The sequence below is a fragment of the Anolis sagrei genome, chromosome 5 (assembly GCF_037176765.1).
Source record: "Anolis sagrei isolate rAnoSag1 chromosome 5, rAnoSag1.mat, whole genome shotgun sequence".
Taxonomy (NCBI): Eukaryota; Metazoa; Chordata; class Lepidosauria; order Squamata; family Dactyloidae; genus Anolis; species Anolis sagrei.
This window is the reverse complement of record NC_090025.1, coordinates 57,928,548-57,954,387: the sequence shown is the minus strand read 5'-3', so window position 1 is coordinate 57,954,387 and position 25,840 is coordinate 57,928,548. Positions and strand designations below refer to the sequence as shown.

At 38.9% G+C, this 25,840-nt stretch overlaps 1 long non-coding RNA gene across 1 annotated transcript in view; it reads left to right on the top strand.

Annotated features, from left to right (window-relative positions):
• The first annotated feature begins 2,400 nt into the window (after positions 1 to 2,400).
• The window catches only part of LOC137097074 (uncharacterized), a 73,880-nt gene continuing 50,440 nt past the window's right edge, over positions 2,401 to 25,840 (top strand). The window contains exon 1 of the long non-coding RNA XR_010909956.1: positions 2,401 to 2,466. This is a non-coding gene — a long non-coding RNA (uncharacterized lncRNA). The remainder of the gene's footprint in view (positions 2,467 to 25,840) is intronic.

The following is a 25,840-nucleotide window of genomic DNA, read 5'->3' as shown; positions in this document are numbered from 1 at the left end:
CCCAGGGTAAGGCCTAGCGCCTGGCTCCCCCTCCCTTCCCCCTCCTCGGAGGCCCCTTGGGTGCCGTTGACATCACTGCCAGGCTGGGCTGAGGCCTGGTCTTCCATGCTCAGCCTCCTGCTCCTGCTGCCACCATTGCTGCCTCCTCCTCATTGGCCAGCAGTGAGTGAATGAGAGAAGGGGGAGGGGGAGGGAGGAGTGGAGGAACTTCCCTACATTGCAGATTTTCACTTATCGTGGGTGTTCCTGGAATGTAACACCCGCAATAAGTGAGAGAACACAGTACATATTTTTGCCATTAATATTGGAGTCTGATATATATATATACAGAAAGTCATAGAATCATAGAATCATAGAATCAAAGAGTTGGAAGAGACCTCATGGGCCATCCAGTCCAACCCCCTGCCAAGAAGCAGGAATATTGCATTCAAATCACCCCTGACAGATGGCCATCCAGCCTCTGCTTAAAAGCTTCCAAAGAAGGAGCCTCCACCACACTCCGGGGCAGAGAGTTCCACTGCTGAACAGCTCTCACAGTCAGGAAGTTCTTCCTAATGTTCAGATGGAATCTTTTCTCTTGTAGTTTGAAGCCATTGTTCCGCGTCCTAGTCTCCAAGGAAGCAGAAAACAAGCTTGCTCCCTCCTCCCTGTGGCTTCCTCTCACATATTTATACATGGCTATCATATCTCCTCTCAGCCTTCTCTTCTTCAGGCTAAAAATGCCCAGTTCCCTAAGCCGCTCCTCATAGGGCTTGTTCTCCAGACCCTTGATCATTTTAGTCGCCCTCCTCTGGACACATTCCAGCTTATCAATATCTCTCTTGTATTGTGGTGCCCAGAATTGGACACAATATTCCAGATGTGGTCTAACCAAAGCAGAATAGAGGGGTAGCATTACTTCCTTAGATCTAGACACTATGCTCCTATTGATGCATGCCAAAATCCCATTGGCTTTTTTTGCCGCAAGTCTATAGAAAGTCTATAGAAAGTTGCCTATGTGTAAGCTGCTTTGAGTCCCCTTCAGGATGGAGAAATACTAAAAAACTGTTATTTTCATATGAAGGGGTTATCTGGGATTTTATGTCAGTTTGTTTTATGAAGGCATTGAATGTTTGCTGTTGGTATGTTGGAATCCCCCCCTAAGCCCCATAAGGGAGATAGAGCAAAATTATTATTATTATTATTATTATTATTATTATTATTATTATTCACATTTCAATAAGAGTGTAATGAATGAGAGTGAAGATACTTCACTGGTATACAACAAACACATTTTTTACTTACCTTGAATGGGTGAGCGGAAGCATTGTTAGAAGCTGGGTTGTTGTAGGTTTTTTCGGGCTATATGGTCATGTTCTAGAAAATGACCATATAGCCCGAAAAAACCTACAACAACCCAGTGATTCCGGCCATGAAAACCTTTGACAATGCATTGTTAGAAGCATTTTGACAAAAATGTTTCCATTTTTATGCCAGTCTGTTATCATTCAAGATTGGTCTCCTCAAAGCAATGAAAATTAAGACAAACAAATAAGTAATACAATAAGTAAAACAATGAATAACCTTCTGAACACTATTAACAACAATGAATTATTTTTAAAAGCATTATAGTAGCAGGAACAAAGTAGGTGTAGCAAATAATTGCTAAGGTCTACCAAACATGTTACTAAAGGTAAAAGGTAAAGAACTGTAGAAGACAGAGTTTCATGGCCAGCTTGACAGTTTCTTGAGTTAATGGAAATGTGAAGAGGTTAACATATCTCTAAAGAATGGTACATTTTACTAAGTATCACATAACTTCATACCAAAAGAATATTGCTTACAATATCTAGGTTTTTCTTTTTTATTCCACATCCCCAAATATTCAAATGATGTGGGGAAATAGGATATATGAAAGAAAGATTCCTTTAGATGTCTCAACATTAATTAAAGTTGAATACTCAAATTCAATTCTACACATAATAAATCTGTCTTGCATCATTACTTTTCCAAAGTACTGAACTGGAATCTAGACTAAGGTTGGTGCACATTTAGTCCTCTACACACTTTACAACAGGTATCCCCAAACTGTGGCCCTCCAGCTGTTTGAGACTCCAACTCCCAGAATTCCTGACCTTTGAACAAGCTGGCTAGAGATGCTTGCCTTACAAAGACTGCATTTTTCCTGTATGTGTCTGAACCAGACCTAAGAGTTACTTCTTAAGGAAGAGTTTTCATCAGATGGTGTAAAGGAGAAGAGGTCTGACAAAGGCTGCACTTTTACAAAGAAGTATGCCCTTTAAATCCTGTTGAGGTCAGTGAGATTTAAGTAGAATAACAGGATTACAGCCAAAATCGCTATCTAAAATAGAATTGCAATTTGCAATGAGTAGTATTTCGAAGAGCAAACCCCCAGTATATGTAGCTTGTATAACACAATCTCCAAGAATGGTTCCATACGCTGACTTTCCAAGATGCAGTTATCAGGTGAGATTCCACTTAACTTCATCTTGAACAATTGTTCTGTCCTGTCTTACAGTCATATTCTGTTGCAAATAATTGGGAATGGAGCTAGAAATGTTGCTCTATAGGCCTCCAAATAATTGGCAAATATTCCTTGCTGTTTTCTTAAAACTGTAAAATGACTTACCAGGGGAAATTCTTGCTTTCAACTCAGAAATTACACCCATTTAAAAGACTTTTCAGAGCAGTGAGATTATACACAAGACAAAAATGTTGCTATGTTTTCATTTGTTTTAGAAGCAATTTGATTTCTGAGTTGCAATGGAATTTTTTAAAAGAAACAATACGATAGAAAATTGGTACTTTAAAAAAAGTCCATTCAATACATAAAAGGATTTTGTTTAACACAAGTCTAACACTGCATGAGCAAATATCACCTTTTTAGTAATGGTGATATCCACATTACTTCAACGCAATTGGAAGGTTAATAAAGGTTTGAACAATTTTTGCTGGAGTGGATTATATGTAGAAGCCATGTACATTAAGACGAAGTGTTATGCCTAATGAAAATAAATAATTCACTTCTCCTTTATCTGGAAGCAACAGGATGAATTTAATTAAGGTTGAACACAGTATATGTATAGTAATGCCAATATATCTGACCATATGTTCAGAAACTGATTCCCTTTTGTTAATGTTTAGCTGTGGGTCTCAGGTGCTTTTTGCTACAAGAAAATAAAATCACACAAAACATACAGCGAGAGAAGGATATCTTCACAGTTTTCAGCCCTATAGATGCCCTAATTCATTAGAACACTTTAAGCATCTTAATTTGGCACTTAAGGGTGTATCTACACTGCAGAATTTTATTATTATTATTATTATTATTATTCTGACACAAACACACAGTATGACACAGCAAATGAGATATGTATGCTGGATTTTGTATCACAAAATAACAAGTCAAACACTTCTCAAGCATTTAGGACTGTGTGACAATTATTATTATTATTATTATTATTATTATTATTATTATTATTATTATTATTATTGCAGTCTGGCACCATATTAATTTGCTATCTAACTCTGGTATATGCATTTTTGTGAAATACCCTTTTTTCAGAAATCTCTGCTAGCACAACAAACTATAAATTCCAGGATTTCATAGGATGGAAATACGATATCAAACAAATATAATTATGCAATGTCAAGACTCTTAACTTTTAGCAACTATTATAAACCATTATAAAGTATAAAGAAGCAACATCAGGCAAAAACTAAGCTTCAGTGTGATTTTCTGTTGAAATAAATGGATTATTTGATTTTAATATTTTAAAAAAGGAATAAAAATGATCAAAGTAAGAAAGATCTTTAACTTAGGAAATTAATTCCGTGATTTATAAGATGCGAACACTTGCAAATTAGCTGTACTGATCAAGGTACATATCAAAGTGTGGTTTTATCCCAGTATAGGTATCAGAAACATATAGTTTGCTTTGTTGTCATCACCCACATTGGTTGATAGATGACATGTCTATTGCTTATAATTTAAGGGTTAGTGGTGTGTGGGCAGCTAAAGTGGTTTAAAGACCATGTATTTACCAACCCGTGGCCATATTGTTAATTGCTATATTTACCTAGCGCTTTCTTTAAAGGCCACTGCAGCTATACATTTCTTTCTGATGTATAGATTATTTACTGCTATTGTGAGTATATCTTGCAATGTATGGTATTAGTGTAGAGGCCTTGAGAGAGACCTTTTAAACACAGAGAAAATTGTATAGCTATTGTTGATGCTAAGTTTTGAGTGGGAAGTTTCTTAAAGGTTTGCTTTTTGAAAATGAGTGGGAAATAGATGGAAGAACAACGAAGAAAGGAAATATTTACTTAATGAATTGTAAGGAGTTCTATATGGAGATGCCCTGTCACGTCTCTCCATTATCCTTTACTTGGTGCTGCAGAAGACTTGGGATATGCTTTTGGCTCAAAGGCTGCTGCTCCTCAAAATTGATATGGTAAAGGAAGAAACTATAAGTAAAATATAAAATTCTACAGGATGCAAAACCAAGAAGTGTGTTGCATTACCATATTTGAAACTGTGTTCTACTTCATGATGTCAGGTTTGTCAAGAACCTCCAGGTAGGCAGGTAGGTAGATAGCTCTATAGCCATTCACTCTCATCCAAAACTCAAGGAGAGCAGAGATGACTACAGGGATGGCGGGAACTTTGATGTCCTAAGTACAAACCATCTCTTCCTCTAGGACTTCTATTCTCTCCAGCAATTTGCTTCATGCAGGGGAACAAGAGGTTTATTGTGACCTGCTACTTAAAGATGGTCTCAATGAGTAGGCACACAACTGAACTGCTTTACTTGCCTCTTGACTTTCCCGATGGAACCACTGTTTCAGCCTGACTGTAGAGTTGAGTAATTGGAGTGGAAGTAATAATATAATAATAATATAATAAAACTTTATTTATAACCTGCCACCATCTCCCCGAAAGGATTCGGGGTGGCTTACAGAACACTCCAGGGTGCATATATAACATACAACCGGTAAAAATTGTACAAAAGTATAAAACAAGTCACATAAAATTATAACAACCCCCCGTCAACACGTGTTAGCGTAAAATCAAAATAATACAATTTTAAAATAACAGTAGATAAAACTAACTGCTGTCCATTCACAGGTGCTTGATATGGGCCCATTCAGCCTACTCGAGGCCTGTCTGAACATCCATGTTTTCAGGTTGGAACAGAAGGGTTGAAGGGTGCGGGCTAATCTAATCTCTTTTGGGAGGGTATTCCAGAGCCAGGGGCCATGGCAGAGAAGGCCCGCTCTCTTGTCCCCACCAACTGCACTTGAGATGGTGGTGGGACTGAGAGGAGTGCCTCCCCTGTCGATCTCAGAGCCTGTGCAGGTTTGTAGAAAGAGATGCAGTCTCGAAGATAGGTTGAACCTGAAGAGCATAGAGCTTTATATGTAATAACCTGCACCTTAAATTGAGCCCAGAAACTTGTTGGAAGCCAGTGGGGCTGCTTCAGCAGGTTTGTGCTATGTTCCCTCTAGGTAGCTCCAGTTAGTAATCTGGCAGCTGACCTTTGCACTAGCTGCATTTTCCAAACTGTCTTCAAAGTAGCACTGGTAAATAGGGGTCTGATAATGAAAACTGGAGGGAGCTCTTGGATCATTAATGGTTGTACAAAAATCATACTTGTGGTAGGTCTTTCTTGTTAGGCAACCAATATATGATAACATTCCCTCTTCTAAACAACCATTAAAAGTGTAGGACCCCATTTAAATTTTCTCTCTGGCATTATGGCTACTCTTGTAAATGGTAGGCTGTAGTTTGAGAAAAGTGGTGGGGGTCATTATACTTTAGGAAAAGATGCCTCCCTGTCCTTAGACATTATGCTATTTGGTAGGTCTCCTGGGCCACACACTGCACTTCTATTAGATAGACATTGAATAATAATAATAATAATAATAATAATAATATACTTTAATGTATTTTAGGTATATTTCTCTCTATTTCCCTGGGGGTACTCAGAGTGGATTACAGAAGCATATATGATAAACATTTAATGATGTTGCACAATTAACGACAAAGACAGACAGTAGAAGGCAAGACTTCTCACTTTTTTCCATTCTTGGCATCTGGAGCCTGTGCTCAACTTAGCCATGGGGTGGTGCTGTTGTTCCCATTTCCATGCTGATGAGGCTTTTGTCCTTTGAAGCCTTCCTGATTGATTTTTTTTTTGCCAGATTTTTTTCAGGGGCTTCCCCTCTGAAGTGGTACTTATTTATTTACTCACATTGCTTGGTTTTCAGACTGGTTGGTAAACAGAAGTTAGGGCTGATGGTAGGAGCTCACCCCACCAGTGGCTTTACAGTAGCTGGCAGTTAACTTGCAGTACTAGCCGCGGCCCCACACATCATCAAGATGAAGTGTTTTTGAATTGTGTGCAAGGTACACTTGCCCCATCTGTGCAGTTGAGCATGGCTTCTAAATCTTCCATCCACTATGACTGAGAATTAAAAAATAAAACTTATTGTGCACTTTCACTGTTGCCATGGAAAAGGAGGCAACGAGATTCATCCAAGGCTGCACTTATATCTTTTCAGATATACACAAGACAGCTCTTCTTCTAACTATAATTAGAACTACAGGTTGGCAGCCTGGGTAGCAAGGTTGCCAGCTACACAGGACCTTGTAACTGTTTTGTATTCACATTTAAAATCATGACACTATAACCATGACTGCAAAGGCCCCATAAACTTACTTTAAACGCCAGGAAGCTATACTAGGCAAAAGAATTATGTGGTGCTGTCAAGCAGGGTGCCAATCTATGACCGTGGAGAAATAGGCTTATCAGGTAGTTGCTGGAATGCTGCCTCCTTGGAGGACTGAGTACTTGGCACTTAGTTGCCAAACCTGGTGCTGTTTTTATATTTTGTGATGCAATGCCTGCAATGTGTATGCTATAGACATTGCTATGTGGGAAATAACATGATGCCTTTAAATCCATTTACATAGGCATGACCTGGGGTCTGTAGTATGTAACAGAAACTGACATGATGCTAGAAAATTTTGCTACCCAGATTCTGTTCAGTACTAAATTTAAAATGAGTGAGTGAATAAATGAAGAAAGGTAAAGGCCAGAGGTCAGTGTGGATAGTGGATATCTCAAGTATGTCAGATGTTAGCACTGGATCTACTATACATTATGTATAACATTGACATTAAAATATTTCTTTCCTCCAAAACCCAGCTGAATAGAATGTCTCATTGAATTATTTTAGAACTTTCTACTTGAACATGTTGTTTCTTGGGGAAAAGAACATTATTTAGATATGTCAGCAGACTCACAAATGTAACTTTAAATCCACGTGATGTACTTAAGTAATTTGTTAAAATAGCTTATGACCTCCTATTTATTGCAATTCTAAGTATCAAAAGCAGGCAAATGTCTGTCCTATTTTCTTATCAATCCTGTTTCATGAATATAGTGCAATCAAATTCAACACTGACAAACAGACCGAAATCACCCATGGATCATAAATATATCACATATTTTGCATAAAGTAGTCACCAGAGACCTCATAAGTACACAATAACACTTGTGGCTCAGTCAGTTCTCTTCTCCAGAGAAACCCCATGTGGGAAAATGCAAAACCCACATATTGGAGCCCATAATAAATATTTAATTACATTATTTCTAGTTCATTTTTACTTCCCTTGGGAAAGCTTTTGTGGTGGGTAGCTTTCTTTTTCCATCCCATCTTTTGTTTGTTCTAGAAATGGCCACATAGCCAATGTAACAAGTGTGTTTCACTTCAAATACATGAGATACTATTTTACTGCCAATTAATGTCACTGACTGCTAGTGAGAACATGAGTGGAAAATAAGAAACCTCTAGCATTGAACTGGAGCAGACAAAACTTTTATTGCCTCAGGTGTCACAATGGGTTAAACCTCTATGCCAGCAAGACTGAAGACCAACAGGTTGGAGGTTCAAATCTGGAGAGAGCATGGATGAGCTTCCTCTGTCAGCTCCAGCTCCTCATGCGGGGACATAAGAGAAGCCTCCCATAGGATAGTAAAACATCAAAAAAATAGTAATTGGACATCCCCTGGGCAACATCCTTGCAGACAGCCAATTCTCTCACACCAGAAGCAACATGCAATTTCTCAAGTCACTCCTGACATGAAAAAAATAGACCTGAAAAGGTAACAATGGATGCTGAGTGGTAAGGATTAGGCCACTGTGCAAAGGGGGCCAGCATTGCACTGCTGGATACTATTTTTCAAAATTCTAGAATGTTATTATAATTTTAGTATATTGCTCTTGATGAATGATACACCATTTAAGCAATGACAGAAGAATTTATCAAAATTGATATGGTAAAGGAAGAAACTATAAGTAAAATATAAAATTCTACAGGATGCAAAACTAAGAGGTGGATTGCATTACCATATTTGAAACTGTATTTTACTTACAAATATTTGATTGTGCTAATTAATAAGAGATCATTGGAACTTGAATGGCATGATCTGAGGTTTGGGAGTCATCGTTATTTATCTATATAAATAAAAATGTAATGTTAGTTTGTGGGATTAACATAACTCAAAAACCACTGGATGAATTGACACCAAATTTGGACACAACACACCTAACAGACCCATGAGTGACCATCACTCATAAAAACCCTGAAAAACACAGCAGAAGAGATTTAAAAAAATTTTAAAAATAGAAATACATTACAATGCATGCACAAAACCACACACACACACACCCATGCAAACACACATATATACACATATACACAAATATGTACACACATACACACACAAAACACATATACACAGACTGGACCATAGCAACGCATGGCAGGTGATGGCTGTGTTGGAACACAGACGCCTTAAAGGGCCAGACTCAGAGTTAGTTCCAAAACAGAGTTTATTAAACAAAGGCAAAAGACTCAGAGACACTTAACTCAATGTCTCTGGTCAAAACTCAAAGGTGAAAACCAGTGCTGGTTCAAAAAGGTTAACCAAAGTAATAATCTGGATTATCTGGAGAAAAGAACCAGATTAAACAAAGTACTCCGAAAGTCACACAAAACAGCATAGCATGCAAATGGTTAACAAAACAAAGAAGCCACAGGGAAGAAAGCGTAGTCAAGCAAAGTCCAGGGTCATAGCAAGCAGAATCCAAAGTAGTGAAGTCCACGGAAGCAGCGTCGTAGTCAAACCGGTCCAAGGTCAAGGAAGGAGGAAATCCACACTCACAAGAATCCAAGCCGAGTTGAAAGCACACACAAATGGAAGCAGCAACCTGTAGATCCCAAACCCAATGCCAACACGAAACAGGCAGCGACAAGTCCAGAGAGTACCCAATGCACAAACATATACCAACACCTTGCCTTCTGCAAAGATTCCCCATTTCAGAGCCTACTTTTATCTTACACATCATCATCATAAGATGAGCTGACTTCCGCCCCATCATCATCTCCTGCAGCTGTTCTTGATTCCACATGTGAATTCCTATTCCCATCTCTCCAACTTCTCCATCTTCTGTGAAGACTTAGATCCCCCCAAGACTCAGGTGTATTCCCTGGTTGCCAGTCCTCATTACCAGAGAACCCTACAAATGTATCACTAGACATCGGCTCCGCACATACAGTTACATCTTGCCAAGGTTCTGCAGGTTTTGGGCAGGATTGACATGGAGGAAAAGAAAAAGGGCAATGCAAAAATGGATTGCAAATGGTTAATGTTTGCTGTGGAAGAAGGAGTCAGGGAGAGAAACCAGGCACCCAGCCCTTCCCTGCTCTCACCATGAGGAGCTTTAAAAAAATCATCTTTATTTTAATATTTTTCTCCCTTCTCCTAATGGCCAAGGGATGGGAGAAAGACAGGGGAAGTCGGGGATGGAAGATAAAAATCTGAGAAAGCCAAGCAAGAGTGCTGCACTTACATGGCAGGGCAGTGGGGCAATCCCCTCACTCCACACCCCAGATCACATGGTGGAAAGTGTTGCTGTGGGCTTCCCTCCATGCTGGCTCCTGGAGCCAGCAGAACACTAGAAGTCTCCCATGTTGGATGGAGGTCATTGGAAGCAAGCTTCCTCAACAATTCGGGTTCAGAGCTTCAAAGAAAGTCGTCCTCTGTCATGTGCTGTGCAGCATAGGACTGTGTGCCTGAACTGTACTGGCAGTAACTGTGATGAGATGGCTTGTCTAGGGGTGGTTGTAGACTCACTGTTGCAGTGGGCTTAATCTGATGTCCCAGATGCCAGACTGAATTTGCTTGGTGGCTCAATGAGGACTCTCTCCTCTACTTCGGATAGAGTTTTTATTATTAGGGGCCAATGAAATAAATCAAGCAGATTTTAAAAATACATTGGCCAGCCTAATGTTTTGAATACTTAATAATTTAAACATAAAAATACTAAATTAAGGGCATGCTTTTATTTGCCATTTAATATAGTTATTATGCCAGTATTGTTAAAATAACAATACAATAACATATGATACACACTGAATAAGATATTCACGGAATATGAAAGATTAAATATGTGATGAATAAGGATGAGCTTGGGGTGAGAAGTGAGATGGTCATAACTAAATATCTTGTTAGAGTGTGCCAATATGTTATGGATTACATTACTGTTTTGGGCTGCAATCCTGTACACATTAAGATGTTAGGAAATCTAATTGAACTTAATCGGGCTTATTTATGAGAAGACAGGTGTATGGCTATTCTGTTACTATGTTCATCATTGTGTCTATCTTTCGAGGCACACCAGTATAAGACAGATTCTCAATATTTTTCTGGACCATTTTCCACTAGACCAACTCACCCAATATTTTGATGGAATATGAAGGGTGCTAAATCACCTGGTTTATAGAATAGTCATAGTATATTTTTCCAGTTATAACAGATTATGTGTTTTAAAATTCAGTGATACGTCACAAGACTTTCCAGTCAAAACAGCTTATGTCTCCATAGCACTAAATGAACCACCTATTACATATTTTATTTTTAATCTGCACAGTCCTCAGCCTTATGTCCAACTCTTTGTACAACAGTATCAACTTATCTGGATCTCTGTATCATGTCTGCCATCTATCATCTTGCCATGGTTTTTAATGTTCCAGGATGAGACCCAAATCTGCATTAACTTTGAACATTGTTTCTTTTCCTTCTCAAGAACATACAATGCCACATAATAATTCAAATAACATTCAACATTCAGATATTTCCTTTTGATCACCATTCAACAAAATGCAAAATGAAAGGAAATTGCCGTTACTAAAATAGAAATCTGCCTCTCTTTTTATATTCATCTTTCACTATGGCTGCAAACAATTTCTAAGACCTTCATAAGGCCTTCAGCCAATTTATATGGCAGGAGTGCAACAGACCATGAATCCATCTCTCACTCCTCTTCATCTCCTAGGAAGACGATGATTTACCCTGCCTAATATACAATGCTCCAGAATGATTGAGCTTCAGCTTTGCTGTTTCTAGCAGCTTTTCCAAGGCACAAGCTATTTATGGGTTTTCTTCTGGTTGGGAGACAGCTAGCCCAATTCTTAAATTAATAACTCAGCTACCATTTCACATTCAAAAGTAGTATTGTGCATAAATTGAGCTTAAAATAACTTTTCTACCATTTTGAATCTAGAAGGAAACATTTTTGTCTGAGTCTCTATCATTTAATTCATTGATAGTGTTGCTAGAATCTTGCCATAAAACCAAACAAGACATTTCATGAACAAGGCTGTCACTTGAGCCTAAAGTTTTCAAGTTTTGTACAATATTTCAACGATACTTGGTCTCTTTTTTGTTGTCATCTTCTATTTCTCTGCAATGATTATTATAATAGGCCTCCTTGCACCTGCCCACAAATCATTGATCCAGAGTTACAACCTTATTTTAGAGAATGTTTGCTTCTTATCTGTCCTTACAAGCTTTTATTGTTTATTCATCGAGACTTCTTTTTTTTTTTTTGCATTCCTCCCTGACAGTATCCTTGGCTTCATTCCAGATTTTTGCTCCCAGTCAATTAGACTTAATAGTACAAGTGTATTTTTATATTATCTTTACATTCTTCAGGTTGTATTTTGGCACAATAGTTAGTTTAGTGTTTCTCTTTATTTTTACTCTGTTTTGAGATTAACAGTTCATGCTCTGTGCCACAATCTGCTCCTAATCCTAGTATGGCAGAGAGACTTGGCTTCTCCATCTTCTGCTTCCAATTATGTAGTCTTTTTTCATAATTCCAAAAGTATAATTAACATAAGGTAGATCTACACTGACCCATTATCCAGAGCTGATCTAGTATAGCACACAGAGGATCAGCCCCAAGATTATTTACAGAGTTACCTTCTGGTTGCTGTAGAGCCAGGAGGAAATTCTGACCACACAGCAGCACTGAACCCTCTTTCGTACAGCCAAACTTAGCATCCTCTCCCATTCTTTTTATTTATATATTTATTTATTTGTACCTTGCCCTTCTCAAGCCCGGAGGGGGCTCACAGCAGCTTACAGCCAGCAACAATTCAATGCCCCCATATACAAACAAATAAAACAGCATTGTCGAAGGCTTTCATGGCTGGAATCACTAGGTTCTTGTAGGTTTTTTCGGGCTGTAGGGCCATGTTCTAGATGCATTTCTCCTGATGTTAAATAAAACAGCAGTTACATTATAAGTAAAACATTAAATTAAATTAAATTAAAATCCATTTAAAATAGTACTAAATTGGTTGGCTATATCTAAATCTGAATTCTATGACCAATGACTCAGTCCAAAGCCTGTCCATAGTCCATTTTCCATAGCATAGTCATAATTTTTATTATCAGCCTGCTACCTGAATGCCGGGTCCCACAACCACATTTTCAACTTTTTCCTAAAGGAAAGGAGGGAAGCGGTTGACCTAATTTTGCTGGGGAGCGAGTTCCACAGGCGAGGGGCCACCAATGAGAAGACCCTGTCTCTCGTCCCCACCAAGCACGCCTGCAACGGTGGTGGGATTGAGAGCAGGTCCTCCCCGGAAGATCTTAAGCTCCAAGATGGGATGTAGAGGGAGATACGTTCGGACAAGTAAGCTGGGCTGGAACCCTATAGGGTTTTATAGGTCAAGACCAGCACTTTGAATTGTGCTCGGAACTGGACTGGCAGCCAGTGGAGTTGACATAACAGGGGGGTGGTATCTCCCTCTATGATGCTCTGGTGAGTAATGTAGCTGCTGCCTGTTAGACTAGTTGAAGTTTCCGAACAAAGGCAACCCCACATAGAGCGTGTTGCAGTAATCTATTCAGGATGTAACAAAAGCATGGACCACTGTGGCCAGATCAGACTTCTGGGTGTATCCAGGCATGATGGATCCTGCCAGTCACTGATCACCTGGAAGGATGTTGGCTGGTATAATGGGCTGATCAGGGAAGAGGAGAGAAGAAATTGCCCCCTCTCCCCTTCCCTTCAGCAACTGCTCAATTGCCCCTTTGGCATCACTAAAAACAATTGCCCACTTCCAGGACCCATGTTGCACCTGGAGACGGTATAACCATTGGTGTCAATGTCTCATCATCATAGTACATATGCAGTCTCTATCAATTAGTCCTCAGACAGAGTAGTCATACAGGTTTGTGTTAAGGTCTGGAGTCTATCTATAAGCCAATAAAGGGCTGATTCCCAGAAACTGTGAGTAGCACTGTATTATTCTGCAAAAATGGTTGCAGTTTGTTGGTGATATGTTTGAGTGGCTCTGGCTGAGAGCTATAGGTAACAATGAGTGGTGTTCTGTCATCCATTGTCCCATAAAGACAGTGTCATAGAACTCAAAGTCTCTGCCCTAAGAAGAATCCATCTTTCTCATCTCGTTAACTAAGCTCCAAAGACCAATGAAACAACTATAGTGAGGCTTTCTGGCTACTAACTCTGCCTTAACCAAGTCAGTAACCCTGATTATTAATACTCAATTCCTCTGAGGAGAAACAGGGTATTAGACTTGAATAGTGCACAGAAAATGTGCAAAATATACAAACAAGCTTCAAAACAACCCCAAACCACCAGCCTTTACTCAAAGGATGTGCACTCACCTTATTCTGCCTTACACTACAAATCTCACACAAAATACTTATTGTTGTGCTGTTCATTGAATGTTAATTTTTTATTTACATGATTACTTCCTCAGAATTTATATGGGAAAATACTAGGGTGACACAATGCCAAGCACCTCAACATTAATAATAAGCTCCCTGTTGTCAACATAACTACCTTGGAGTGAAGCTAGCCTTTCCTCTCATAACAATCTCTTTCTACCTGTCTCTGCCAATGTAGAATGTGAAGTTATTAATATTTACAGGTATTCAGAAAATCAGGAGTTGAGGTTCAATATTTTACAAATTTACTCTCTCCCCCCCCCCTCCCAATTCTTGACACAGAGCTATCTTTAACATTCTGCAAAAGCTAAGTAATCCTATAGAGACTGCGAACAGGCGGCTTTGCATTTCACACTGAGTTTGGAGGATTTTAATTCCAACCAACATCCTGGACAAAATTTATGAGATGTTTAAAGTGTTACACCTCAAGGTGACCCAGGAAGCTTCTTGCAAATGCTTTATCTTTGTTCAGTGGATTTAATTTATGTTTATTAACCTCCTGACACAATACAGTTCTCTAGCAGCACATGATGCAGGCTTATGGATATGCGCATACTGATACACAGAGTACATTTTTAAGGGGCACCACAACTCCATGATTACTTATGATTATATAACCTCCAGGTAATAAAAAGTACCCATTATAGCCTCAGTAGAGTGAGATGAGATTTGTCCATTTGAGACTGCTGGAAAAAACTAACTGTACGGAAGATGTAGAAGAGTCATAAATTTGTAATGTGCAGTCATTGTGGCTTGAGGGATAAATATTCAGTACCTGTTATTACCTGATAAAGTCATACATATGTATGGATCCATTTTGTGTGATAATTACTGAATCTAGCATTAGCATCTGCTTTTACCTGATAAACCAACTTTATTATTTTAAATAAAGCGATTGCAATAATTCACAAGGCACCATGAGCAGTGAAGACTGCAAAATAAAGCAATCAAAGGTGCGGGAGGAAAGTAACACAGCACTTTAAATTCTCCTAATACCAAAGTGTGTTAGCAAGAATTCTAACATCCTGTTTTGTGTGTAGGCTTTGTTCTGAATATTTCTGTCTGTATTAGAGAATTCTCTTTTTTCCCCCTTAAGTTAATGTGCAATATGGTGAGGCTGTATGTTGCCTCTGCCCTTTTCTGTTCTAAAAGTGACTTTGTGAGCCAAAGGGAAAAGCACTTTCTGTTTAGAGCATTAGAAGCAAAACGGAATCAGTTTGCCTCCTGCTGAAATGGTCAACTACCTGCTGGCTAATCAGTAATAGGAAAAGATAATCTGGAATGCTTTCAATTACCGAGAACAGATAATGCTGAAGAAGAGAGCAGATGTCACAACATCCCACTAGTTACAGCTACTAATTTGCACTCTCTCTCAGTGGCAACACTGTTGGGTAGACTCGTGGAAGCCTGCGATAGCTTTCGTGCCATACTATGGGTGTTCTCATGCTATCAAAACATGTAGAAATTGGCACTAGCTTATTGTTTGTTTCCTTATCAAATGACTACAGGCCTGTCCAAAGATTACATGTCACTTCAGGGAGCCCATTCTCCAGAGGTCTTTTTGGCCACAAGGATAAATCCAATTGTTAGTCCAAACTAGAATAGATCCATTGAATGTTGGGACTTTTAAAGTCAGCACTTCTTGACAGTCTCACTGAAATAGTCTATTCTAGTTGAGACTAACAACTGGATTTATCCCCAGTTCTAAACATGCACACATATTTATCTAATGCCTGTAGATCAGATGGCAACAAAATGTTCCAATGAGTCATGGCAGGATCCCTTTCTGATTCCAAATTTCAGTTTGAAAGAAATCACTGGATCACAGATAATAATGAAAAACACTCCTTCAGATTTTGAAAGAGGTGCTATGATTTCCTAATGATTTATAACAGACACTTTTTAGTTGCTTTCTAGAAGCCATTGTTTGGCACTGGGCATTGCAGCTTGGAGAACAACCCAAACGTCTTACATGACATTCCAATGAGTTATAGCTGCCACAGATATGCAGACCTTGGCTGGAAGGTGTAATCACAGTTAACAAATGTGTAACCTAGAACTACACATTCATAATTAATTCATATTCATGATCCTTACATATTAAATGCTTTAGGAATGCATAGATATAATAAAAGCCTCCCAGTCATGGCTTTCTGTGCAGCAACCACTTTGAGCAACAGGTTCTCAATAGGGATGTAGCAGACTGATGTCCCACCCCACACCTACATTGTGTGGGGTAGAAATGCCATAGGGATTTTGCATCTAAGCAATCACAACAAAGATTTCTGAAGGGTAGGGGTGGAAATGTCAGTTTCCTGTTGAGTAATCAACATGAGACAAGAGACCCGTTGCTTGTAGTGGCTGCATTCTAGGTTCTAAATTATTGACTCAACTTGAGCATTATGTAATTTTACTGGGTTGAAGGGGCAGCCATTAACTGCTCTTTCTCATGCAGAAAAAAGTGGGGCTGAACCTGGCTAGTTACAAGATCCTGGTTCTTCTTGCTTTTCTTTTTTTGCTTGTTTATATAACTTCTCTGAGAGATAAAGTAATGATAGGAATGAGAAGGAGCAAAAATGTCCTGATATCTTGTCCTGTCTTGGTGGAAAGTGGTATATTTTGTGTCCAAAGGAAGAGACAGTCTAGTTATCAATGGAAAGGAAATGAAGTCTACAGAACATGGGATTAAAGGCCCTTGAGAGGACATTACCTATGAGACTTCCTAGCTCCTGGAAGTAGTATTAGAGTCATATAAATATGCTAAGTGGCACAAATTTAGCTCTTCCTCAGAATCTGGATATTTATTTCTTTATTTGACTTTGTGTCCCACTGGGTTCTGAAGCAGTTTATAGTAAGATTAAATATATGTGTGGATAAAAAAAATAATAAAGATATTAAAGCACAATATATTTAAAGGCAGTTTCATAGCCACATGGATGAAAGAAGCATAGCCCACACACATTTAAAGCCCCCATCTCAACTGACGTCAAATGTCCCCCTGAATAAAAAGGCATTAGCCTATCATTGGGAGAACAACAGGACTGCTGCATATACATCCAGCAATGTCAAATATGAGAAAGATGGATCGATGATCTGAATACACAGAAAAAAAGTAAGCAACTTACTTAAGCCAAATACTTCACAGTGTTTTTTGAAGTATGTCTTCTGAGTTCCTTTTCCCCCTTTCCTCTGTGTCAGACCTACGTTCATCAAATGATCTGCATTCTAAACACATTTAGAAAAAAAGAAATTCATCATAACAATTGTCAGGGCAATATGCCAAGGCTTCTGGGAACTGCTGTCTTGTCGTGCTTGCTTACGTTTGTTGTCTTGTCTCTTCTATGATGGGGTTCTTTGTAGGTCATTGCTCATCTTTTCAATTTCTCTTCTGACATATTCTGCTAGTAAAAATTGGACCCAAGACACATATATTTTGCCTCACAAAGACCCTACTGGTTTTCAAGCAAGGTCACTGCACCATCCAAGACAGCCAAAGAATATCAGCAGCATGGTGCTTGAGGGAAAATGTTTGTCTGCTGCAGGCTGCCTTTGACCTCAGCTCCTGGGGACTCAGGCTCTGACTTCCTGGCTGAAGCAAGGCCCATCAGAAACATCTGCTGCTTCCAGAGGCTGGGCCATAAAAAGAGTATGGTGCCCAGTCACACAGCACTATCCAAGACAGCCAAAGTAGACCTTGGGACAGTGGTTCTCGACCTGTGGGTCCCTGGGTGTTTTGGCCTCCAGCTCCCAGAAATCCCAGCCAATTTACCAGATATTGGGATTTTTGGGAGCTGGGGCTGGTGCATCTAGGGGCCTTTGTGTTGGGAGGCACTGCCTTAGGTTCATGACTGGGGAAGGGGGAGACCCTAGTAGGGTGCTTAAAGGATTGGTACAATGTGTTATTTGTGTATTGGGTTATTATGGTTTATTATGTTTAACAGTTTTAAATTGTATGTATATGCTTATTGTTTCTAGTGGTTTTATGTTATGTTTTATATGGTTTGTATAATGAGGCATTGCATTTTTGCCTAGATGTATGATGTATGCCGCTCTGAGTTCTCTGTGGGGTGAGAAGAGTGGGATAGAAATGAAGTAAATAAATAACGTCTGTTCAACATTGAGTCACCAAAGGCTTTTGGTGTAGACAGGTACTCACCAGTGTTTTAATACTATAGAACAGGATAAACAATAGAGGTAATCCATAGGTTGCATGGTAAACTCTGATGGCATTTTGCAAGGGTTGTATCCAGTCTTCTTTTTTTCTTTTTCTTGAGGTATGATTAATTGTGTGGTGGGTGGGATTTCCTTTCTACTCCATCGTTCTCCTCTATGAACTCAACACCTCTCCTCCATATTCCTTCCCCAATGTTTACATTCCTGGTCTGGAGAGATGGATAGATAGGTCATAGTACAAAAGTGCAGTAGAGCTAAAATACTACAGCAGTTTAGTAGTATTGTTGCAGAAAAACTAAATAAGAAGAGATTATATTGTGACTATAGTGCAAAGGAAGTGTTTAACCTAGTAACCAAACAGAAAGGTGAAAAGAAAATCTCTGTAGCAAAGGTTGTACCCCATTCAACATGTCATCAGCAGGACCACCCAGAAGTACATAAAGAACTGGGCATTTATCATTGCATGAAATGGAAACTTCAAGGACAACGGAGAGGGAATTAGAACACACCCTGTACTACGTTAAAAGGTCATGATTACTAGTACTGAAAAATCATAAGAAGTAGTTCAGAACAGGAGGTACATAATGCAGATTTTCCCAATAAATACAAATACAACTCCCAACAAATTCCAAGGTTTGTAACCAGTTTGCATGAGCCCTCCATAAAACCTGGAGGGCCACATGATTCTCATTCCTCTTGCAAATTATCCAGAAAAGACATCTGATTGTTTCATCATCAGACCAGGTCCAGAACCTTCTAGAAATACACATTAAACTCATCTGAAACCACTAAGATTGGAAACTGCTATATCTTAGCAGGCAGCCTGCCCATCACTTGAAATCTAGAAATTAGCTTAGTAAAGGGTGTTTCATCATCACAACTGTTCCAGTTGCATTTTGAGGGCAATATTATTTTGTGCATAGTGCCATTTTTCAAAACAAGCTCTGAGAAATCCAGCAGATCCCACAACCAAACCCCCAGAAATGGGACAGGAGACGGGCTTGAATTGACTTGGCTGAAATGGACCATAGTGACAGAAATTGGCCGCCTTTGGTTGCACTGTGGCAGCACCCATGCACGCACAGGGATTTTTCCCCTTAGAGTTGCCAGAGCCAAGCAGAGCAAGAAAGCGGATCACATGTGTTTTTGCCAAACTCTTCTGTATACACCAGGGCAAACTCCTCTATTTTCCTGAGGCATCCTGGCTTCTCAGAGAGAGATTGTGTGCTAGCTAGCTCTGTGTTCTATCTCAATGCCGTCGCTACTTAGGATTGCTTTTGGACTCAATTCCAATCTTTTCCTTTGGCAATTTTATTAAATTGTCTTAGTTTAATATCTTTCGGTCTTTCTTTTTTAGCATTTCACTAGGGAAGAGAGGGTGGGTGTGCATTTGGAGGGGGGACTGTGAAAGGGCATTGGAGGTGTTTGTTTAATTTTTTAACCACTTTCAGTGGTTTAGGGAAAGGAGGGGATAGCCTGACTTCCTTGAGTCCCTACTGGGAGAATTTCTTTTTCTTTTTTAAAACAATTATTTGTGGCCAAAGCTGCAGTGAGTGCTGTTATCTCAAAGGAAACATCCTGCTCTAAAATATTTCCTAAAATTCTGTTCCAAATTCATTATTAATGTACAAATACTCTTATGGCTCCCCCATCCCAACAATTGTCATATCTTTTTTTTTCTTCAGGGTTTGTAAAAATTGTCAAAAGAATTCAGATCTTGTAGCAGCTAGCCACTTTAATAGGGCACCCAGTATCAGTTTTGGAATGCCATTTTTGAATGTAAAATCCGCTCATTTGGCATCCTTCTTATAAAGCTTGAAAAAGCTAATTAGTGTGGCCCAAACTGTTCATGAAAGAGAGCGATGTAAAGAAATAATTGATGTTTTCTGGAACTCTGCACTGTTTGTGTGACATTATAACAACCCTAAACATTGGTGAGCGTATTTTATCATTTTCAACAGAAGTGTTAACCTAATTATACAAGGTGTCATTTGAAATGATTTGAGGAAATCTGCTTGAAATATTATTTCTTCGGAATTTGTGTTCTAACTCTACATCACACCATAGTGCAACTTTCATGTTTGCATGCTCCCAATCAAATGTGAATTTATTTTACTCTAGAGAACTCTTCCTCAGTCTTTTCAAAGAGAACAAAAAGACAGGGAGAAAGGATTGCTCTTACAATTTTCAGATCGTATCCTAATTTGTACAAAAGGGAAAAGGAAGCAGGCCCTGAAGAAAGGAACAAGCCAGGTTTGGTACAAAATTAAAAAGAAGATGCTCAAGAATGTTGAGTGAGGATCACATTCTTTGACCTCCTACTGCCCCACAATATATAAAGATCAAGAGATTACTTTTGTTTTTTTTATACATTTCACTTCTGCATACTTAATTTGAGGTCTGCCCATCCCATTAGTCAATTAATTTGCATTTTTTTAAAAAGATGAAATCATATTGAAATATGTATTGAAATCTGAATTTTAAAAATTACAATATACTCATTTTAAGTACATTTTACACTAAAATGTACTTATCCCCTGTTCGGATATCGGGCAGCACCCCAATGCTTTATATCAAAAAATAGTTTTCAAAGATCTGCAGAGGTACTTGCAGGAACACCTCAACAAGCATAATTCCGAAAGTGGGAGGCAAAAACCCAGAACCACAACCATGGCTGATACTGAATAAGAGACTGTCCGTGGGCACACAGAAGACTGGGCGACTTGGAATGCACTGAATAGACTGTGCTCTGGCACCACGAGATGCAGAGCCAAGCTTAAGAAATGGGGCCACAAAGTGGAGTCCACAATATGTGAGTGTGGACCAAACTATAGACCACCTATTACAATGCAACCTGAGCCCTGCCACATGCACAATGGAGGTTCTTCTTATAGCAACACCAGAGGCACCCCAAGTGGCCAGCTACTAGTCTAAGGACATTTAGTATAATGCCAGGTTTTTAAAACATTGTGTTTTTTAAATACATTACAACTGTACCCTTGGTTTGCTTCTGATATGATTTAAAAATGCCCTCAAAGCACACATTTATAGAATGCATTTTGCTCTGAAATTTTGGAGAAATTTAAAGTCCCAAATAGTTGTAGTTTTATCCACATGTTTTTCTAGGAGGACGAGAACTAACCTGTTAGCTTAGATATGAAGAGCAGACAAAATTCTATCCTTCAGCTCAAGTCACCCTCTTTTCTCAACACTCATCCTTATTCCACGGATCCCTTCAGAGGCAATATATTCAGGTGCTTGCTAATAAATCATGGGCCATTTATTATAATTAACAAATTCTTTTGCACTGGGATATTTGCCAGGCTTGGAGAAGTCAAACAAATGCAAATGTTGTCAGGTTATAACTCATCTGTGAGTTATTTGGCTGTGAGAAAAGCCAAAACCATGCACCCCAATAGACCGCCAGCAATTTATGTGAATTAAGTCAATGAATTCAGAAAGCAAGAAATAGCTAGGCTGGTTTCAAAACATTCGCCCTTCCTTTTACCTTCATGGTTTTGTGTATCCCATTTCATTTCAGTTTCTCCTTTTCCCAAAATAGGCCTAGTTCCACTTTCTGGTTCATTCTACAATGTACCTTCTTGATCTATGTAACATTTATTATATCACAAGGTGACCCTAATTGAGCATAGTATTATTATAAAGTGGTGCTAGAGGATCACCAGGCATCACATTCATTATCCACTAGCAATTTTTATTTCTCTCCACAAATTCTGCTCGCTGTTGGAAAAGTAGAATAATTGAGCTACCTAGGATGTATAACCAAACACACATGGGGCTTATTTTCAGGCCATTTTATTCACTGTCTCTGGATTCTATCATTTTAAAAGTCATTATCATCGAACTATGGAAAGTTAGGGGAAATTTAATTGCACAAAAATTCAAAAATTGAAGTTACTCAGCAAAGAAGCTGCATTACAACCATTAAATTTTCAATAGTACCTGATGCTGACATTAAAAGTCCTCTAATGACAAAAGGTGACAATAAGTTCCCTGGAATAATTCCAACCTGAAGATCAAGTTTCTGGCTCAATAGATACATATAAATACCGAGAAGGCCACTTGGTGGTATCTCACAGTGGCTGTACATAACTATATTATTTATTTATTTTGTACCAAAAGCATTGCATAAATTAGTATCAAACTGATAAAAATAGAAGGCGCACAGGCGGCTAAATATCTTCTGACCAAAAACAGTCTGTAGGTTCCAACAATTCTTCCTCCGTACATGAGGCAGGGCATAGTGGACAAGCGTACAGATGTGGAGTTGTCTGTTCTGCTCCATAGTCACACAAGGTGTGGGATTATTTTAGGTAGTGTCATTTTACCAGGTTGACTTTTGATCTGCACACTCTACTTCTGAATCTGTTCAGGGACTTCTAAGTTGCCCATTCTTGTTTGCCCCTTAAGGAAGACCCTCGTGGGGAGCCATCCAACTGGGATTTCCTGATTTAGCTGCCCAGAAGGATACCCTTGCTGTTACTGGGGGGACACCAAGAGGAGTGGTAGTTCTCAAAAAGCTTTTCCTAGATTTGAGTCTACTGGGAGGAGGCTGGTAGCCATGTAGTGGATAGCTTTCACAGTGTTCAATCTTATTTCTCTTACATTTAGCAGCAACTTCCTGTTGCACATCAAGGGAGGCAATGCTCGCTAGCTTGTAGAATTTATCAACAGGTGTAGGTTTAAGAGATCCTGTGATCATTCTACATGTTTCATTCAATGCTATGTTCACCTGCTTTGCGTGGGCAGACTTATGCCAAACGGGGCAGGCATACTCAGCAGTTGAGTAAGACACGGAAAGAGCCTCCTCGAAGATTGAGTAAATACAGAAAATGCAGTTGGGTGTCCCCCAGGCAACGTTTCTTGTAAATGGCTAATCTTTCCAAATCCAAAAGCATTGCTTTTAAACATACATAACTATATTATTTTCTGTTGTTGCATACATGAAAAAATAGATATTTCCTTAAGTGTGTGTGCAGTATGTGTATGTGTGTATATATGTGTGTGTGTGTGTGTGTGTGTGTGTGTATATATACACATACATATCCTTTGTTTGTAATACATTTTCCTTTTTCTATCGCCAGAGTATCAGTCTGAATTGCACTTTGAACTACTTTATGTTCTGCAGGACATCACATGTGGGTGCTGCTTCAGAACAGAAATATGAGAGGAATTAGAAAAAAAAACTTAAATACCTTGCCTTACCAGTATAATTTTGAATCAGATTTGTGGCTCCAAGAAGTTATCTTTAACTTTATCAAAATGTGAGCAATCAAATTTCAGATTTCTTTCACTCTTCCCTAATTGTGCCTAACCGCAATACTTTCCCCACCCAGTCCAATCGGTTCCATGATGGCTAAACCACACACACAGTCAAACCAGACTAATGCAGCTAAAGCCACTTAATACAGTCTTGAATTAAATTAACAAAAATTATGAGTTGCTCTGAATTCTCCCCAAGAATCCAAAGCAAATTGTGTGTTTGGGCTAGTGTTAGCATTTAGGCCAGTTCCAAGATGAAACTAGACACAACTATTTACGTGACCATCCCACATTCATCAAGCATTAATGGCCCAAGGACATGGGATGGCAATCACTATCCCTATCCAATTTTCATCATTGTCTCCTGTCACTAGGATGAGCTTGTCCTGTACTGGCATATCAAGAAGTTTAGTATTTAAATACTAAGTATTCTAAGTATTACAAAATAATGCATGTAAAATTCTTGGCTCATTCACAAGCACCATATAAATGGTTTATTATTATTGATTTTAATATAACATGACCCATTAGTCAGGAATCAGTGTAGGTGGAAGTATATGAGTGTTGAACATTTTTCAATTTCAATTCCTATTATCTTTCAATAATAAGAATATTTATGAATAAAGTAACAAGACTATTTACTGGATGTTTTATAGGCCATTGTTATGAATCAGTGAGCTTAAGGGTCTTTGTTCATTGACCATTTGTCTTCTGCCAACTTTATTAGGCTGCACAGAACGATATCCATTTGTTTCTTTTTACATTGCCTGAAACTAGTATTTATTCTTTCCACCACGAATTTAATGTGATCAAGTAGCTGCATGGTATATAAAAGGGAGGGAGGAGCAATAAGGTGATCAACTTGTCAAGATCAAGACAACTAGTATGAAAATCAGAAATGGGAATGACTTGGAAGTCAAGGTATTCACTTCAAATTGCCAGTGAAGAAGTACTAAAGCAAATGGAAGGCTATACTTCAATTTATTTCAGCTGTTTTCTTTATATGCTTCACATAAACCTCCCTCATGTGTTATGTGAAAGAGTAAGAAGTGATTGGAGGAGTGGACCCGCCCTCAAGCCACATACCCCGGTCAATTCTCTGTTTGTGAATAGCAGCTCCCATGTTGAGCTTCCTTGTCAAATGTCATCATTTTGGGGGATTTCAGAGGACAAGGCAAGCTTGGACCAATGATAACATAAGTACTATCAGTAGCATGGCAACATTCTTCAAGCATTACATGGAATCTTTTCACATGCAGAGTACATGACAGGACATATAAGTATATGGATCTTACATGGATCTTTAAACTGATTCTATTTTTAATAGAGGTTGTTTTATCTGATTTATATACCTGGTTTATGTAATGTATTATTGTTTTCATATTGATGTATGTATTTTATACATGGCATCTTTGTGTACTATTTTGTAAGCTGCCCTGAGTCCCAATGGGAGATGGTGGCGGCGTATAAATAATAATAATAATAATAATAATAATAATAATATGGTTCTTGAGGCCCCCCTGGTGGCACAGCAGGTTAAACCGCTGAGCTGCTGAACTTGCTGACCAAAAGGTTGGTGGTCCAAATCCGGGGAGCAGGGTAAGCTCCTGCTGTTAGGCCCAGCTTCTGCCAACCTAGCAGTTCGAAAACATGCAAATGTGAGTAGATCAATAGGTACCACTCCAGCGGGAAGTTAACGGCGCTCCAGGCAGTCATGCTGACCACATGACCCTGGAGGTGTCAACAACAACGCCAGCTTGAAAATCAGATGACCACCACCCCCTAGAACTGGACATGATTAGACTCAATGTCAGGGGAAACCTTTACTTTTACTATATGGTTCTTGCATGAAGGGGAAAAATAACACAAAGATGTAATGTGAACATGACAAATACATTGCAGTGAGAGTACAGCAGAGATTTTTTTTCCATTTTTATTCCCATTGCAATTTGTGAAGCTGCCTGAAAACCATCAAGGGGCTTGCTCAAGCCTCCAAAGCAGAATAGGGGCTTGGAAGACTGTCCTTCCCAATTACCCAGAATTCTGTCGTTTTAGCTCGAATAAGTTCATTTTTGGATTCTGTCCAGAGCATTTTTAAAATATGTAGGACAGAGGACCACAGATTGTGTGATTCTAGACTTGTATCATTTTGAGACATCATGTTATGTTGGCTGACCTCAATGATCAAAAGAGCAAGTACAAACTTGTGGAAATTTTATGGAACTCTGAAGGCAGGGATATGTAACAAACAAGTGCTTATTCATACA